The following is a 15,786-nucleotide window of genomic DNA, read 5'->3' as shown; positions in this document are numbered from 1 at the left end:
GTTTTTCCACTTCCTCTCCCCTCCTCTCCTCGCCCCACCCTCTCTCTCCTGCTCTCCATCTCCCTCTCTCCTCCTGTGGTGACCATCTTCAGAAGTTGACCCTCCCCCAGGGTGGAAGTCACGCCATCAGTACAGTTTTCCATCACGAAAGACTGTCTTCTAGCTATTAGAAAAGCCATCGGCAACTTCCTTCCAGTGGCAGGGGAGGTGGTGTCTAAGGAAGGGGGGTTAACCAAGCAGATGTGCCAGAGACCATTTCATACAAAAACAGCCCACCATCACCATTGTGGGATATCATTTAGGATTTCTAATAGATGCTTGAATGACAGGTGATCTGTGATGGTTTATGCAGACTTAGCGTTTGGGTTTGTTAAATCATGCGTAGCCTGATTGTGCTGCTCTGGTTGCACCACCACCTCCATTTGTCTGCTACCAGCAGCAGTATGATAATTCCCTTCCAAATAAAAGCCTTTATTTTGAAGCCAGTAGTGACTCCATTCAGATTGGGATGCTTTTGGAGATTTACGAGATTGAATTTACTGTGCTGGTCCTTTGCCACCCCAGTATATAATCACTGTTGAGTATGAACAGATAAGAATGATGATCACTGGTTAAAGAAATCCCCATCATATAACCATATTATAGATTTATCAAACCTAAATGGTGGGTTAGAATTTCTAAAGGTTATTTATTCCCCCCTGATGTGATAGATACATTCTAACAATTAAAAGCTATATATTACACTGGCCTTTCTCCTGGAGTCATTGTGATGTGTTAGCACATGACAGTTTAATGGGCAACTGAATCCCCGGCTCATTGTAAGATTGCCCTGGAGACTGGTTGCCATGCAAGGTGGATAGTTTACGGATGGGTGCTGGTGCAGGAGACGACTGAAAATGAAATGTTATCTTTGTGGCGATTGATCACAGGATGCATTTGGGTAGGTGGGCTCCTCTCTGTTCTCTGGCTCTGGCTGTAATTATGCTTATAAGTGGCACAATATGGAAATGATCTGCTGCAATGATGTGTCAGGGCATTAGACAATCTGATTGTGGACCTAAATTGCCTGTGCTTATCAGAGGCTGGGATTGGAAGATGAGCCTGGTCTTCAATACAATTGAATTTCAGCAGTAATATCTGGGATTTACATGGAATTACCTAGTTTGGAGCGACCTTATTAAATCAAGCCTGAAAGGTAATTCCTCACCAATCAAAGAGGTGGAACACGCATGCAGGGACGTTATACAATTATGCATTACAACTATACACGCAGCATTTCCAAGGGAACCCTCTGGTTGTACAGTACTACGTGACCCATTTTTGTTTAAACTCACCATTGGAGTTTTACAACCGAGCCATGGTCATCTAAATGGATTATCTTAATCCAAATCTCAATGGTCTGCAGTTTCCTTCGACAAATATTTGGTTGATGTAGACCCTTTGTTTAGATACCTCAGTGTATGTGGTTACTCAAGACATTTAAAAGAAGATAACATGTTTTGAAGGATTGGAAGCATAGGTTCAATGACTCACTGCCACATTTACTGAGCTGTATTTTTGGTATTCTATTTGGTATTGTATAAGAATGTACATTGTTCTGATTTGAGTGTTTATATTATTTAAGTGTGCCTTGCTTTTCTGCAGGTGGAAAGGAACAATGGTCTTCTTTACTCACTGCTTTGTGTGTGTTCAGACCCATACAGTCCTTGGCTTCGACAGACCTGACTCACAATGACCAGGAAACCTCATTTGCAATGCTTTTGAACAACATCTAAATCAGCTTTAGTTTAGATAAGAAATCTTACCTCCTAAGACGTACTTAGTCGAAGAAAAGCCAGCAAGCCATTGTCCTGATTGTATTGTGTGTGTGTGCATGTTTTTGTCTTTGTATTTTATTTCATGGTTTGTAAATGGAACAGAGGAGACGGTTGGCTCAGACCTGACTACATCATTCAACCAAAGAGAAGTATGACATGTTGAAAGCAGCTTGGGGTTATTTGAGGTCAGCTATTGTGTATGATAATGAACATGTTACAGTTGTTAGTGCCCAACAGATGGCTGGCAATGACTGTTTATTTGACATTATATTTTAATGACAGTTACCAGCAGAATATGCTGCATGACTTGAATAATGGAGGCTCATTCTAGAGGTCATCTTTGGTTCATTGGGGCTTTGTCTTTGTACAGCTTGGGAATAGTAAAATAACAAATTAATAGTAAACTGTGTTGTACATATAAATTCAATGAAGCTATTCGTATGTAGCTACATGTATGGGAACAGGAGTACCCAATGTCTTTCAGGAATCAGATATGAATCTACATAAATAGATGATGATCAGAATTACCCCCTCATGCCTCATGTGATGGCCTTATTGTCTGTCCCTCACGAGTAAAGCCTGTGGGTTGGAGGGTGAGGAATGTGGATTAGGATGAGGAGAAGGGCAGGGTGTTGTGTGAGCTCTCTGTGATGGCACCAGCAGCCTCTCTTGGGGCTAGCATAGTGCCTGTGTCAGAGCGGGTCAGGCGGTCAGCCCCCCCCCCCCCCCCCCCAATCCTCTTACTGCACGACGACACATTCTCCTCAGCACGCTACACTATCCATACATACAGTAGTGCAGTATCAGCTCACTGTCTCACTCAGAAGGCCATGTAGATCCCTCTGACTCAATCACTGACTGTGTAGATGACGAGGTGGTGAGCAACACGGACATGCTGCTCATTGTGTTTCCATGTTTGTATGTATGCAAATGCTGCTCCTTGACAAAATCCAGTAAACAGTAAATAATGGTAAGCGGAAAACAAAGTGGGAAAGGATGGAGTGAGTATTATAATGGAACGACTTGTTCAATCCCATCCAGTGTTACAAATGCAATATTCTTAGTATTTATAACTCCCACTGAGGATCTAGATGTATTAAATAAGTATATCTCTGCTCCCTTTCCCCTCCTATTCTTCTGTTCACTCTACATTCCATGTATGGAATCCTAGAACAAGTTCTAGAAGCTCTAAGGTAAAAGATGATTATGGCCTATGTCCAGCCCCCCTTGCCCTGTCTCTCTCCTGGCTGAGGATGTGTCCTGAATACCAGTGTTTCTCTGAGGGAGGAGTGGAGGGTGTTGCATAACGCTGACTGTGAGTAGTTGTTTGAGGCAATATTTAATAAGCACTAATCCAGCTTTAGATTAAATAGAAATATGCATGCAGATAGGGAATCCTGCCTCTTCAGCGGGTGTAGTATTTACTGGTCAAACAGATTATGATCACAAAGAGAAATTGGTTTAGTCTTTTGTTGATATTCAAGACACAAAAAGTAACAGTTGGCAAGGCAAAACACACTTGTTTTTTTGTATTATTGGGATGGGAAAATCTTTCTGCTTTAATATGAATCTAAATCAGAAGAACGATCTGGGCTTGTTACTGAGGTCTCTCATTTACAGTGCCTTCAGAAAGTAATTGAATTGTTTGGACATGATTTAGAAAGACTTCCTCAAGTCTTAAAAATTATTTTGTAACCTGTCTCCTCCCCATCATGTACACTGATTGAAGTAGATTTAACAAGTGACATCAATAAGGGATCATAGCTTTCACCTGGATTCACCTGGTCAGTCTATGTCATGGAAAGAGCAGGTATTCCTAATGTGTTGTGCACTCAGTGTATCAAAGGAAGGGTATAAAACCATTTCTAGAGTGTTGAAAGTTTCAAAGAGCACAGTAGTCTCCATCATTGGGAATTTGACAAAATATGGAACTACCCAGACTCTGCCTAGAGCTGGCTGCCCGACCAAACCTTGGTCAGGGAGGTGACCAAGAACCCAATGACCACTCTGACAGAACTACAGAGTTTCTTGGCTGAGATGGGAGAACCTGCCTCAGTCTCTACAGCACTTCACCAATCTGGGCTTTATGGGACAGTGGCCAGACGGAAGCCACTCATGAGAAAAATGACAGAACACCTGGAGTTTGCATAAGGGACGTAAAAGACTCTGAGATCATAAGGCAAAAGATTCTGGGGTCTGATGAGACAAACATTTTACTCTTTGGCCTGAATGCAAAGCACTATGTCTGGAGAAAACCACACACAGCTCATCACCCGTCTAACATCATCCCTACCTTGAAGCATGGTGGTGGCAGTCCCCACCTGAGACTGGTAAGGATAGAGAGAACAATGAATGGAGGCAAATACAGGCAAATCCTTGATGAGAATCTGCTTCAGAGTGCAAATGACCTTAGACTGGGGCAAATATTTACATTCCTACAGGACAATGACCCCAAGCATACAGCCCAGAGCAACGCTGGAATGGCTTCAGAACAAGAATGTGAAAGAACTTGAGTAGCCCAGCTGAAGCCCAGACTTGAATAACCTTGATAATCTGTGAAAAGACTTGAAGATTGCTGTTCCCCGCCACTCCCCATCTAACTTAACAGCTCTTGAGAAAATCTGCAAGGAAGAATGGGAGAAAATGCCCAAATCCAGATGTTCAAAGCTGATAGAGACATACCCAAAACGGCACATAACGCTGTAATTGCAGCCAAAGGTGCTTCTACAAAGTATTGACTCAGGGGTCTGAATACTTATGTAAATTAGATATTTATTTATTTCATTTTCAATAAATTTGCAAAAATGTCCAAAAAACATGTTTTCACATTGACATAATGGGTTATTGTGTGTAGATGGGTAAGACAAATTATCAATTTAATCCATTTTGAATTCAGGCTGTAACACAACAAAATGTGGAATAAGTCCAGGTGTATGAATACTTTCGGAAGCCACTGTAGCCCTGAGATTTCCCTGTAGTGTCACCATGCATTCTGGGTCAGCTTGTGGTCCACATCTCTGCATATGTGTATATACATTGAGAGTACAAAACATTAAGAACACCTGCACTTTCTATGACATAGACTGACCAGATGAATCCCGGTTAACACTATGAATCCTTATTGATGTCAATTGTTAAATCCACTAAAATCAGTGTAGATGAAGGGGAGGAGACAGGTTAAATAATGATTTTAAAGTCTTGAGACAATTGAGACATGGATTGTGTATGTGAGCCATTCAGAGGGTAAATGGGCAAGACAAAAGATTTAAGTGCCTTTGAACAGGTTATGGTAGTAGGTGCCAGACACACCGGTTTGTATCAAGAACTGCAAGACTGCTGTGTTTTTCACATTCAACAGTTTTCTGTGTGTATCAAGAATGGTCCACCATCCAAAGGACATCCAGCCAACTTGACACAACTGTGGGAAACATTGGAGTCAACATGGGCCAGCATCCCTGTGGAATGCTTTCGGCACTTTGTAGAGTCCATGCCCCGACAAATTGTGGCTGTTCTGAGGGCAAAAGGAGGTGGTGCAACTCAATAGTTGGAAGGTGTTCTTTATGTACATATGAGTGGTTCTATATCTTCAATATGTTCAGTTAACAGCGGTACATGGAGAATTCTCCTGGCCCTGTAATGTTTCATTTTTCAGAGTTGCCAGACCTATGGTGAACGATAGCTATACTTGTATCTGCTCCTGCATTGAGAGCATGAAAGGACTCATTGAGTTGTATTTCCTGAGAGCCCTATGCTGGTTAATTGGGATGACTATATGAGTACCAGACTTGGATCTTATTTCCTGCTGAGTTTCATCTCTTACTGTAGAATGGAGAGGAAACGTTTAACAGTCTGTTGCAATTTGAACAATTAGTACAGATGATAAGATATAAATAGACTAGCAGCAGTGTGATTACCATTTTTTGTTAAGCCTTTTCTGTTGAGTAGAAGCACAGAGCCTATTCACCCACCTAGGTGAGGAGGAAAGGTGTTGAGGGTTACTGTACGCTGCTTCAGGTGCCAGTTTAAATAAGTCCTCCACTGATTTCTCACTTATTTTGCCTTTGAGCTTCTTCATTCACCTTGGGTGAGTTCTATTCTATAAAAATTGGCGGTGTTTGGTCTTTTTCTTCAGTGTGGCATAGACAAGGCCTATATGTACCATTAAAAACAGAGGCTAGGAAGAGCTATTGACTTTCAGCCTGGCTCTCAGATGGCACTTGGAAATCACTGCTTAATTTCACAAGACAGGATTTATTCCGTGAGTCACGTTGATGGCTCTGTGTCAAAGAAGAAGAGAAAGAAGGGGAAATGTCCTACAAGGACATCCAGAAACATGAAACATCGTTGCTGTCTTTTGATCACTTTTCTCTTTTTTTGCAGCAAAAAATCTGTTGCAACCTTCCTCTTGACAGTTGGAGTAGGTTTAGTGACCTTTGGAGTAGGTTTGGTGACCATTGTTTGCTGAGTATGTTGAAAGTGATTTAATGAGAGTTTGAGTATGAGAGTTAGTGTGTGTGTGTGTGTATAGAGTACGTATGTAGAGTATGTATGTATACAGTACCAGTCAAAAGTTTGGACACACCTACTCATTCAAGGGATTTTCTTTTTCCCAATTGTAGAATTGTCACGCCCTGACCACGGAGAGCCCTTGGTTCTCTATGGTATAGTAGGTCAGGGCAAGACTAGGGGGTGTTCTAGGTTTATTATTTCTATGTCGGTGCTCTTGATATGGTTCCCAATTAGAGGCAGCTGAGGGTCGTTGTCTCTAATTGGGGATCATACTTAAGGGTTCCCTGTTTCCACCTGCTGTGTGGGATATTGTTTTGAGTTAGTGCATGTAGCACCGCTGTTACGGTTCATTGTTTCTTTTTGTTTGGAAGTTTTGATTAAATAAATATTTGGAACTTTAATCACGCTGCGCCTTGGTCCGTCTCTCCACACAACCGTGACAAGAATTAAAGTGAAGACATCAATATATAAAATAACACATATGGAATCATGTAGTAACGAAAAAATAGTTAAACAAATCAAAATAGATTCTTCAAAGTAGCCATCCTTTGCCTTGATGACAGCTTTGCACACTCTTGGCATTCTTTCAACCAGCTACACGAGGAATATATTTTGAACAGTCTTGAAGGAGTTCCCACATATGCTGAGCACTTGTTGGCTGCTTTTCCTTCACTCTGCGGTCCAACTCATCCTAAACCATTTCAATTGGGTTGAGGTCGGGTGATTGAGGAGGTCAGGTCATCTGATGCAGTGTAACAGTATAACTTTAGACCGTCCCCTCGCCCATACCCTGGGCGCGAACCAAGGACCCTCTGCACACATCAACAACAGTCACCCGCGAAGCATCGTTACCCATCGCTCCACAAAAGCCGCGGCGCTTGCAGAGCAAGGGGAACTACTACTTCAAGGTCTCAGAGCAAGTGACGTCACCGATTGAAACGCTATTTAGTGCGCACCACCGCTAACTAAGCTAGCCGTTTCACATCCGTTACAGCAGCACTCCATCACTCTCCTTCTTGGTCATCCTGGAGGTGTGTTTCGGGTCTTTGTCCTGTGGATAAACAAATGATAGTCTCAGTAAGCTCAAACCAGATGGGATGGCGTATCGCTGCAGAATGCTGTGCTGGGTAAGTGTGCTTTGAATTCTAAATAAATCACAGAGAGTGTCACCAGCAAAGCCACCCACATCACACCTCCTCCTACATGCTTCACGGTGGGAACCACACATGCAGAGATCATCCGTTCACCTACTCTGCGTCTCACAAAGACACGGCGGTTGGAACCAAAAATCTCACATTTGGACTCATCAGACCAAAGGACAGATTTCCACCGGTCTAATGTCCATTGCTCGTGTCTCTTGGTCCAAGCAAGTCTCTTCTTCTTATTGGTGTCCTTTAGTAGTGGTTTCTTTGCAGCAATTCGATCATGAAGGCCTGGTTCACGCAGTCTCCTCTGAACAGTTGATGTTGAGATGTGTCTGTTACTTGATCTCTGTGAAGCATTTATTTGGGCTGCAATTTCTGAGGCTGGTAACTTATCCTCTGCAGCAGAAGTAACTCTGGGTCTTCCTTTCCTGTGGTGGTCCTCATGAGAGCCAGTTAGTTTCATCATAGCGCTGGATGGTTTTTGCGACTGCACTTGAAGAAACTTTAAAATGTCTTGAATATTTTCCTGATTGACTGACCTTCATGTCTTAAAGTAATGATGGACTGTAATTTCTCTTTGTTTATTTGAGCTGTTCTTGCCATAATATGGACTTGGTCTTTTGCCAAATAGGGCTATCTTCTGTATACCACCCCTACCTTGTCACAACGCAACTGATTGGCTCAAACACATTCAGAAGATAATAAATTCCACAAATGAACTTTTAGCAAGGTGTACCTGTTAATTGAAATGCATTCTAGGTTACTACCTCATTAAGGCGGTTGAGAGAATGCCAAAAGTGTGCAAAGCTGCCACCAAGGCACTGGGTGGCTACTTTGAAGAATCTCAAATATAAAATATATTTTTTTGGTTACCATATGATTCCATATGAGTTATTTCATAGTTTTGGTGTCTTCACTATTATTCTACAATGTAGAAAGTAGTAAAAATAAAGAATGAGTAGGTGTGTTCAAACTTTTGACTGTATGTGTGTGTGTTCAGCCATGTGACTGTCTGTATTAATAACTCTGCTGAGCTGCTACGATACACCCTCACGTTCCTCCAGTGCACCTCATATGCTCTGTGTGTGTAGTACTATTAAAACAAATCTGATTAATATAACTAGCTCACCACACACATCCAGGCCTTCTGTCATTAGAATTGATTTGGTGGGCTAATGGTATTTCCAAGTTACATCATGTCTGCAGTGGCATGGGACTGTATTTAGCCTGAGTCACCCATGATGATCTCAGAGGTGTGTGTTGTGTTGCCTTCCAGTTGTTGAACACCATTCTAGCGATTACTGTGAAAATTCCCCTAACTAACCTGTTTAACCACTGCTCATATTTCCAGGCAGATTAAATCTACTAGGTGGCAGTTAATGGAGCAGGGGAGACTGTGGCCTGGGCCCCAGAGACAGACTGGAGGCCCCTAGATAGGGACAGACAGTCTCTGCCCTACTCTGTGGTCTGTGCTCCCACCAGCCCAGAGCCCAGGGCCCGTATCCACAAAGCGTCTCGAAGTAGGAGTGCTGATCTAGGATCAGATTAGCCTTTTAGATCATGATGAATAAGATTATATGAACATATCCTAGATCAGCATTCCTACTCTGAGATGCTTTGTTGATATGGGCCCAGCTCCTCTCTCTGCCTGTTCCTCTAGAGACAGTGGTTACTGGGTTTCCATCTGATACCACTGGGACTGTCACCAAGTTCGTTGGACTCCTAACCCTAATTGATCTGTAACAGATGAAAAACACTTTTGTTTCATAGAAAGTGTTTTCTCTGTCGATTTTTTTTTCTTCTTTTTCTCATATAATTCCCTGGAGGTAAGTGCTTTTTAGTTTTCAGGCCAGAATATGTGGAGACTAGGTTCCACAGTCTCCTTTATTGAAAATGTGAGGCCTTCTCCATAGCTACTCAACATAAAAAGCAGCCAGGCCTTGGACCAGTCTTAAAGTCTGTGTATAGGCTCAGGAAAAGTCCAGACTGACATGCTTTCGCTGTTGATAGATGGACGAGAGGAGAGCAGTGAAGGCGGAGTTTAAATCACAATCTGTCCTTGAAGGCCAGCCAACCCCTGTAAGTGTGTCCAAGACCACTGTGACCACGTATCCAAGTGCATCAGTGCTTTTCATACAACAATTTCAATGTGGATGAAAGTACACCTTTTTTAAAAGCAGCATTGCTCAGTATCCTTGGAACAGATGAATATCACACAGTTTGAATTGAATTAAATTGAACAGTGTCCAAGAATAGTTTATGCTGCTTGCCTTATCTGGGTAATTAAAGCTGTAATGCTTGCTGTCACCAGGAAAATAATTGTGGAGCCCATGCAGCACTAGTTTCTGAGATTTGCATCCTCATTGCCAGCCTGCAGAGTGTTCTGCAGTTAGCCCTCCTCTCTCTCCTCCTCTCTCTCCTCCTCTCTCTCCTCTCCTCTCTTCTCCCTCTGCTTTCTGCTAAATGAATTCTCCGTGCACAGAAGAATAGTTCTCATCTGTTTTTCATCTCCTTTTTATGAAACGTAATGGGTTTCCATGAAATGAAATGATGCAGTCGTTTAGTGACAATGCAAAGTGTTCAGAGCATTTTGTTGCCTAGGGTTATGTGCATAAGAGGGACCATGACAGCGCCAAGATGTATTCTCCCTGCCTTTTGTGCAGCGGGGGGAAAAATCAATCTCTCTCAGTGCCTCGGTAGTGTCTTTTTCTCCTTTTTGTTTTTAATTGTTCCTTAAGGCTTATCATGGAGAGCCAAATCCCACATGGCGCTAGCATCCCGAGCGTGTTTAACTGGTGCAGGTGTCGGTGTGCTCGCATTCTGTCCCGCGAGGGCCCCTCCCCCGACCCAGGCTGTGATTGCGTCCAGGTGCTGCTCAGGTGTTCACCCGGGTACTTCTGCATTGTGGGTCACAGGTGCTGCCAAGGTTGCTCCCTCTCCTCTCCTCGCCTTCGTCTGTCACTCACTCGCTCCTGCCTGCACCCCCCTTCTCTCTGATTGCGCCCCCCTCCTCTCTCTGTCTCTCTCTTCTCTATTTCTCCTGGTTACGCTCAAATTTGCCCAACCTCTGCAGCCTCCGCGGTAGAGGAGGAGGGGGCACTGGTATGCCTTTGGAGTGTGGAGACACACACACATGCACAGATGGTGAGCTGTACTCACAGGTGTGAGTCACAGTAGATCATTAAGGACTGTGAGTGATTGTGGTGGTTGGTCCTTTAACCATACTCACTGTTAGCTCAACTGAACTAGAGATGGAATAGATGATATTATCCTTTTGTCTACTCCACTGGTTTGGTACCACATGATGAGAGAAGACTGGTTTGTAATGAATCCACTCTTGTGTGAAGGCACAAGGCCTTAACACAGTGAGAGCACATTTCTGCAACCATTTCAAGCATATGTATTGCCTCTTGCGATTTGTTTACTGGTACTAAACAATAGGTGAATACATTTTTTTTCTGGGTTGTTTTTCTGGGAATCTTTGAATGTGTCTGGTGTTATTCTGTGTGTCAGGCCAGCAGAGGAGGAGAAAGAAAGAGGGTGGAGAGGGAGGAGAGGGGAGGCGCAGGGAGAGGAGGTGTGGTGCGCTGTAGTCTAGTGGATGTAGCCGGTCATTATGCAGAGCTGCAGGGTGCGCTTATCTGTTACTGTGCTCAGTGGAGCGTGAAGAGCTGAAGACGAGCTGAAAGGGCACAAATCCCTCTCCTCCATCCCGCTCCCACACATCCCCCACGCCCCCTCCCCGCCCCACTCACCCCCTCCCGGTCCCTGCCCTCCTCAGGCCCTGGCGCCAGTGCTGCCAGTGAGGCGTTGCCCAGCCCAGCTGCAGAGGGGGCTACCTGTCCAAGAAGGAGGGCCAGGGGAGAGGTGAGGTGATGTAACAGGTCCCTGAGGGGCAGCTGCAGCAGCAGAGGGGCGATGACAGTAATTACAGGTCCCTGAGGGGCAGCTGCAGCAGCAGAGGGGCGATGACCATAATTACAGGTCCCTGAGGGGCAGCTGCAGCAGCAGAGGGGCAATGACCATAATTACAGGTCCAGCCAATCAGTCCAGGAACATCTGGAAATATCATCCTCTTCCACTGCATGTAATATTGTATCATATTGTACAAGATAGTCACCTCAACTCCACGGATTCTGACAGCACAGCATACTGTACATCATAGTGAAATATTTCTGGTGTTGGTTTGACTGTGGATTATAAGCATTCAGTAAAACCAGCTCTTCTTTTCATTCCCGTTTCATGAAATATATGGGCGTTTGATTGTTCAGTAATTCACATCCTGTCTTTTCCACGACTCCTCTACCTTGTGTCTGCTGTTTCCCTTGGTGACAAAGCCAACCCACTCCTGTAAAGCCCACCTAAAGTCAGGCAAGCCTATTTCCATAGAAATCTCTGTAATGCTAAATGACACATCAAAAAGCATAGCTTGGTGCATTGCTCAAATGTGAGATACTACATCTACAGCAAGGAAGGATTTTCAGAATAGTGGAGGCAGTGTCTTACTAGGGTTTGACGACTGAATCATGAGCTGCCAGCATTTAGCCAATCCCTTTATACACACATCTAAAGAATCTGCCTACAATCACTATTGGAAAGCATCCATACTTTTAGCAGAGACTAGGCATTCTCTCTCTCTCTCTCTCTCTCTCTCTCTCTCTCTCTCTCTCTCTCTCACTCTTTTCTTCATCTCGCTGTACTTTGTCCATGTCACACTCTCTTTTCTCAACCACATCCCTTTCCCTCCCTTAGCCCCCTTTGTTCGCTCCCCTCCCCCACCACGCCCCTCTTTATCCCTCATATCCTTTCTTTCTTTCTTTCTCCCTCCTTTCCGTTTTTCTCTCTCTCTGTCCCCTTTCTCTCTCTTGTAGATTTACTCTCCCCTTACACGAGCTGGCAGCTGACGCCAATAAATTTTTTAGAGATTGTTAAATGAAAACACAAAGTTGAAGGGCAATGATTCATTAGGAAGGAATGCTGCCAGTGGAACAGCTCAAGTCTCCTGTCTCCACTACTGCACTGAATCTCAATCACAGACACACTCTTGGCTACTGTACCTCCATATCTGTTGGAATGTGTCCGTCCGTCTGCCGTTCTCTGGCATTGTGCTCTATCTTGTTCCCTGATGGAGAGTCTTGCCAGGCTCCATGTCCAGCCAGTTCAGTACCAGTAACACTGAAGTACTGTGCTGAGGTCTCTGTGACTCAGTGATGCGTGAGTTGAGGTAGTCTGAGGTTTCACATGTCCTTTTATTCCGCAAAAGGGCAAGGCTAGGCAGTTTTACACAAAGCATCAACAATGGCTTTTTTAGGTACAGCTTGGGATGGCTCTTCACTATTCAGGGAGATCAGCCTTGAGAACTATTTACTGAGGTGATCCTCCTTAAAGGGCCAATCCGGTGTTGCTACATACATTATATCCAAAATATTTACTCCAATGTTTGTAAACAAAGTTAATGTAAACAAAAACTGTATTGCTGGGGCTTCCCGGGTGGCGCAGTGGTTAAGGGCGCTGTACTGCAGCGCCAGCTGTGCCACCAGAGACTCGGGGTTTGCGCCCAGGCTCTGTCGTAACCGGCCGCGACCGGGAGGTCCGTGGGGCGACGCACAATTGGCCTGGCGTCTTCCGGGTTAGGGAGGGTTTGGCCAGTAGGGAAATCCTTGTCTCATCGTGCACCAGCGACTCACGTGGCGGGCCGGGCGCAGTGTACGCTAACCAAGGTTGCCAGGTGCACAGTGTTTCCTCCGACACATTGGTGCGGCTGGCTTCCAGGTTGGATGGCGCTGTGTTAAGAAGCAGTGCTGTCACCAGGTTGGGTTGTGTATCGGAGGACGCATGACTTTCAACCTTCAACTCTCTTGAGCCCGTACGGGAGTTATAGCGTTGAGATAGTAGCTACTAAACAATTGGATACCACGAAATTGGAGAGAAAAAGGGGTCAAATTCAAAAATAAAATAAATAAAAATGAAACTGTATTGCTTTAAAACATGATTAAAACTATCATTTTGATCTCATGGCTAGTCAGTCCTTGCCTCCATAGCGCTGTCTATGAATGTGAGAGGTTATATTTTTCAAGCCTCAGCTTGAACTGGCCCTCATAACAAGTGGTGATGTGGCCATTGTTTGAACTCCATATTGGCCCTTTAAAGTTTGATGAGAAGCTATATTTCTACATGAGATACAATGTTGTAAAAAAAGTATTTGCAACTTTCTAGTGTTCTCAACTTTAGCATATTTTTGATACTGAATGTTATCAGATCTTCAACAAAAACCTAATATTAGATGAAGGGAATGAATGAATAAATAATACAACAATTACAAACTTAATTAAACTTAAATGTAATTTCTTTCATAAGCAAAGTTATGCAACACCCAATGCCCCTGTGTGAAAAATGAATTGCCCCTTACACTCAACTGGTTGTGCCACTTTTAGCTGCAATGACTCCAGCCAAACGCTTCCTGTAGTTGTTGATCAGTCTCTCATGTTGCTGTGGGGGAATTTTGGCCCACTCTTCCACGCAGAACTGCTGTAACTCAGCAACATTTGTGGGTTTTCAAGCATGAACTGCTCGTTTCAAGTCCTGCCGCAACATCTCAATTGGGACTAACTTGAAATTGGTTGCTTTTTAGCCATTTTCATGTAGACTTGATTGTGTGTTTTGGATCATTGTCTTGCTGCATGACCCAGCTGTGCTTCAGCTTCAGCTCACAGACAGATGGCCTGACATTCTCCTGTAGAATTCTCTGATACATAGCAGAATTCATGGTTCATTCTATTACCGCCAGTCGTCCAGGTCCTGAGGCATCAAAGCATCCCTGAACCATCACAATGCCAACATTTGTAGACTCAGGTTCACTTGATCTAATATTAGGTTTTGGTTGAAGATCTAATAACATTCAGTATCAAAAATATGCAAAAATAAAGAAAATCAGAAAGGGGGCAAATACTTTTTCACGGCTCTGTATTGATGGCACTGTCATTGGCACTGTATTGATGGCACTGTATTGATGGCACTGTCATTGGCACTGTATTGATGGCACTGTATTGATGGCACTCTATTGATGGCACTGTATTGATGGCACTGTCATTGGCACTGTATTGATGGCACTGTATTGATGGCACTGTATTGATGGCACTGTCATTGGCACTGTCATTGGCACTGTCATTGGCACTGTATTGATGGCACTGTATTGATGGCACTGTATTGATGGCACTGTATTGATGGCACTGTCATTGGCACTGTATTGATGGCACTGTATTGCTGGCACTGTCATTGGCACTGTATTGATGGCACTGTCATTGGCACTGTATTGATGGCACTGTCATTAGCACTGTATTGATGGCACTGTCATTGGCACAGTATTGATGGCACTGTATTGATGGCACTGTATTGATGGCACTGTATTGCTGGCACTGTCATTGGCACTGTATTGCTGGCACTGTCATTGGCACTGTCCTTCTGAGTTTGCAGATATACCCTTGAGAGCACACAGGTTGCGCTACAGTTGTCTAGCAGGAATAAATCTAGCAGGAATAAGTCTAGCAGGAATAATTTACTTTGTCCCCATAACCCAGACTGACAGTGTGATCACACACCCATTCATAAACCTCTGTGTTTAATTACTTGTTGGGATGAGTCAACCCAATTAAATTCATAGGACTTTATGAAATACAAGTCATGTTTAGAGTGGTGGAGCCAGTTGTGTGTCTATGCCCTGTGCTCTTACAGAGCCATGCAGGTGCACTTCTCTGGCCCTCACACACTCCAGTCCACACACATACCACACACATACCACACACACCTGGCCCAGGGACCTCAGGTGGCAAACACAGCGCCTGCCACAGCCTCCCCTAAAAATATCCACCCCCTATTCCCCCGTGGATCCAATTCATGGAGAGAAATGAATGTCGCAAATGATTCAATGTAATCGTGTTAGTTTTCAGACGTGCTCGTCCCAGGAGCAGGGCAGCACAATCCCCTCTCCTCCCAGGATACGTAGGGAATCCACAGCGTCATTACCCTGCCTGTGTAATATAATCCAACCTGCAGGGTTTGGCAAAGAGCACACACACACACACACACACACACACACACACACACACACACACACACACACACACACACACACACACACACACACACACACACACACACACACACACACACACACACACACGCACACACACACACACACACACCTCCACTGAGCACACACACACACACCAATCCCCCCCCCCACTTTGTCCCTGTTCATCCATATTAAATCTTTCATTACACACATATCTTATTTTATTCATTGCTTCCCGTCCTAG

The 15,786-nt window shown here is 44.1% G+C and overlaps 1 protein-coding gene across 5 annotated transcripts in view; it reads left to right on the top strand.

Annotated features, from left to right (window-relative positions):
- LOC109887933 (transcription factor 12-like) overlaps window positions 1-15,786 on the top strand; it is a 95,956-nt gene that overhangs the window by 26,049 nt on the left and 54,121 nt on the right. The window lies entirely within an intron of this gene.

Source organism: Oncorhynchus kisutch, linkage group LG3 (genome assembly GCF_002021735.2).
Source record: "Oncorhynchus kisutch isolate 150728-3 linkage group LG3, Okis_V2, whole genome shotgun sequence".
Taxonomy (NCBI): domain Eukaryota; kingdom Metazoa; phylum Chordata; class Actinopteri; order Salmoniformes; family Salmonidae; genus Oncorhynchus; species Oncorhynchus kisutch.
Note: the sequence above shows the minus strand (reverse complement) of the source record. Positions and strands in the feature narration are given on the sequence as shown.